The sequence below is a fragment of the Macrotis lagotis genome, chromosome X, assembly GCF_037893015.1.
Source record: "Macrotis lagotis isolate mMagLag1 chromosome X, bilby.v1.9.chrom.fasta, whole genome shotgun sequence".
NCBI lineage: Eukaryota > Metazoa > Chordata > Mammalia > Peramelemorphia > Peramelidae > Macrotis > Macrotis lagotis.
Genome location: NC_133666.1, coordinates 192205163 through 192209239, shown reverse-complemented (window position 1 = coordinate 192209239; position 4077 = coordinate 192205163).

The window sequence follows — 4077 nt, the reverse complement described above, 5'->3', positions numbered from 1 at the left end:
TGAAGCTTTTAGCTGTTTGTCCTTCATTCTCAAGAAGGATCATGACATCAGGGAGGTAATGCTATGATAAGCGCATGAATTGAATTTGAGTAAGGGGGTGCTGTATTAATGCACCAGCCTTACTCTTTCCTCCAGAGCCATCTGGGACCAGTGGCCAGATACGAATCAGATGACTGGAGATGGCCCTGGATCTGAGACAATCAGGATTAAGTGACCTGCCCAAGTGTCTGAGGCTGGATTCAAACTCTTGTCCTCCTGACTCAAAAGACCAGTATTCTATCCACTGCAATACCTAGCTTCCCTGAAGCTTTTAGAGCAGAAAAGTGGAGTGATTATATCTCCTCTTTAGGGATTTCTGTCTGGCAGGAGGATAGATAAAAGGTAGGAATAGACCGAATCCAGAAAGACCAAATAGTACAATATTGCAGGGTAGTGCCTATGCTTATTTCTTCAATTTAATTTTCTTGTCTTATTTCTATGGCTAATATTTCTTGTACAATATTGAATATAATGTTGACAATGAACATTCTTGCTTCACCCTGATCTTATTGGAAAGATTTTTAATTTATCCCCAAAACAGATAATGCTTGTTGTTGGGTTTTTTTATAGATACTAATCATTTCAAGAAAAGCTGAATTGATGCTTATGCTTTCTAGCTTTTTCTAAATCTATTGATATAATCATGATTTTTGTTATTTTTTTTGATAGATTTGTCTCAATTTCCTCAAGTTTAAAATTGGGAAGTATGAATGCTCAAGGAACAGATGTGTGAGGGCTTGCTGAGCCCTTTTCAGGGCTGCTCTTGTGCCTTAGGTACTCACCTGGCATTTAATTCCCTTTAGCTTCAAGAAACTGTAGCATGTGGGACACGTAGGTGATGCAGTAGATAACTGGCCCTGGATTCAGGAGGAACTGAGTTCAACTTAATACTTAGCTGTGTGACCTTGGGCAAGTCACTTAACCCCATTGCCTTGCAAAAATAACCAAAAAGAAACTCTAGTATGGGGAATAGCTGGACCCTAGTAAATTGTCTCAGCAGGCCTGCTAAACCTGATTGAGGATAACGGACAGGCCACAAAACTGTCAGTCAGCATGTGAAAACTTCCCTCAGTAGAATGGGCCAAGGAGAACTATGAAGGTGTCTGAAACAGGCACTGTGGAGAGATACTGAAGTTGTCACCATCATCCACTGCATCCTTGGTCATTGCCAGTCATCCTGATTTTTGTCTTGCCCCGGATTCCAATGACTCTGAAAGAGAGAGACTGATGACTTTGTTCAACTCTGCCTCAGTCAATTCACCCATGAGTCAAGATATCATTCTGTGATGTCAAAGGTCCTCTGCCCCCTCCAAAAGGAACAACCACTAGCCTCAATTTTTTCAACTGTAAATAGAGATGATAATAACAGCACTTATCTCATAGGGTTGTTGAGATAATATTTGTAAAAAACAGTTTAATGTCTGACACAGAGTAGGTGCTTTATAAAGGGTCATTCCCTTTCCCTTTGTCTAAAATCAGTCAAATGACACTCTAGTATGATTTTATTTTTGTGGATGACTGGGTTAGAATATATTCAAGAGATGTGATGGATCATTTTTGTCCAGAAAAATTTACCTTGGGTATATATGGCTTCAACTTAACCACATGGTCAAGTTTTTTTTTTTAATAGATATAACCTCCTCCTTCCCTAGTTCTTAGACCAACTTAACCTGTGAGCAATTTTGGACTAAGTGTCTTGATGTAGCCATACAATTTAGTTTGTCAGGAACTCTGAGACCTCCATGTTCCATCCCCCCTTTTCCCCCATAGTTATAAAATCAATATTTATTTTAAGGAATTTAAAAATCAAGAAATGACCATTTCTTGCAATGAAAACATTAGACAGTTGCTTCTCAAGGTCAATTTGGGAATTTAAGATGCCATGTCCAATTTCTTAGGGATTTTGTCCTAAAGTAAATGAAAGCTATGCATTTGCTCAGGAATACTAAGTGGGTTAGAAGCTTAGGCAAATGCTTTCTCTTTTCTGTACTTGAAACCCTATTCAGAGAGACCAACGAGTGGATGTCTATGGGACAAAATGTGATTCATGGTAAGATTTATTATTAAATCACCTTGAAGTGTCTCTTATAAAAGATAAGTCACTTCATTATAGAAATGTCTTTCACCGGAGAGGATTATGGAGAAATTGCAATTACTTTGGCATAAAGAAATAAATTAACTTACCAGCTTGCATTTAAAAAAATACACAGTTTTAAATCACTTTGAATTTAAATATAAAGTATACTCAGAATAGATTTTGATACTTGGAAATTCAAAAAGTGGACAGCTGGCTATGGAGCACCCAGAGCTTTGCATTTTAGTCACAGGATGCATTCAGTGCCTGCCACACTCTCCTACATCTATTCATTGTCATTCTGTCCTTCCTTTATTATTTTTTTTGCAAAAATTGATTAAACCACACTGTCTTAACTTTCTAGGAGACAGACAAGCAAGCATAAATAAATAATAGTCTGCTTTATAAAGTATTTTGAGGTTTATTTTAATTAACAATATTTATTGTATTTTATATCTACAAACAATGTTCTTTTTAAATTTTATTTTCTCAATTATATGTAAACAAAAAATTTTAACTTTTATCTTTTAAAATTTTGAGTTCCATTTTTTCCTCCCTTCCATTCCTTGAGAAAGCAAGTAATCTGATATAAATTATACATGTGCAGTTATGCAAAACATTTCCATGTTAACCATGTTGCAAAAGAAAACAGACTGAAAAGCAGGCCTAGTAAAGAAAGTTTAAAAAAAAACATGATTCTATTTTTTTTTCCCTCTGGAGGCAGATAGCATTTTTCATCATAAATCCTTCAGAATCGTCATGGATCTATGTATTTCTAAGAACAGCAAGTCACTCACAGTTGATCATTGTACAATATTACAATTACTGTGTACTGTGTTCTGGTTCTGCTAATTTTTCTTTGCATCAGCTCATGCAAGTCTTTCCGTGTTGTTTTTGAAAGCATCCTAGTTATAACACAATAGTATTCCATCACAATCCTATATAACAACTTTTTCAGTCATTCCCTAATTGATGAACAACCCCTCAATTTTCTAATTCTTTGCCACCACACAAAGTACTACTATAAATAATTTTGTACATATAGGTCCTTTTCCTTTTCCTATGATCTCTTTGGAATACTGCCCTCATAGTAGTATTACTGAATTAAAGAGCATGTCCAATTTTATAGCTCTTTGAGCATAGTTCCAAATTGTTTCCAAGAGTGGTTGCATCATAAACTTAAATTTTTCTGTAATGTTTATCATTTCTTTTTTCTTTTAAAATTGAAATATCTAATTGGCAATTTTTTGGTTATCATTATTTCCAACTTTTCCATAGTTCCTCCTTACTTTCCTTTTTCTAAAACCTTCTCATGTCCAATTATATTTCTCCATCTCTACCCCTATCCAGTGAACTATCTTTTCCATCAAAAAAAAAAAGAGAGGGGAAAAAAGCAACTCAGAAAAGCTAAACAACACATCAACTAAGTCTAACATCGAGTATAGCATTTATAGTATCTGCAACTTCCATCACAAAGGGAACCAACATTCTCAATAAATGTTACTAATTAGTCATAAAATCACAGGATTTAAGATCTAGAATAGACTTTAGAGAATAGGTACTAAACTGAAAGGAATCCCTATTATAATACTCAAAAACACACCATCTTCCATGGTGGTTCATTCAGCATTTGAACAACTCTAATTGTTACTTTCCTCTGATATCATGCCCAATTTGTTACTTTGAAAATTTAGTTCATTGTTCTTGGCTCTACCTTCTGTGACCAAACAGAAGGAAAGGTAATCTCCATTCCACATGGCAGCTATTCAAATTCCTGGAGAAAACTAACATGCCATTTCCTTCCTCCAGTCTAAAAATCTCTAATCTTTAATCTCAGCCAGATATGAAATGAACTCAAAGCTCTTCACCATCCTTACTGTCTCCCAGGCAGCTAGGTGAGTAGAGTGCTGGGTCTTGAGTCAGGAAGAGCTGAGTTCAAATCCAACTTTCCTCCCTTCCTAGCT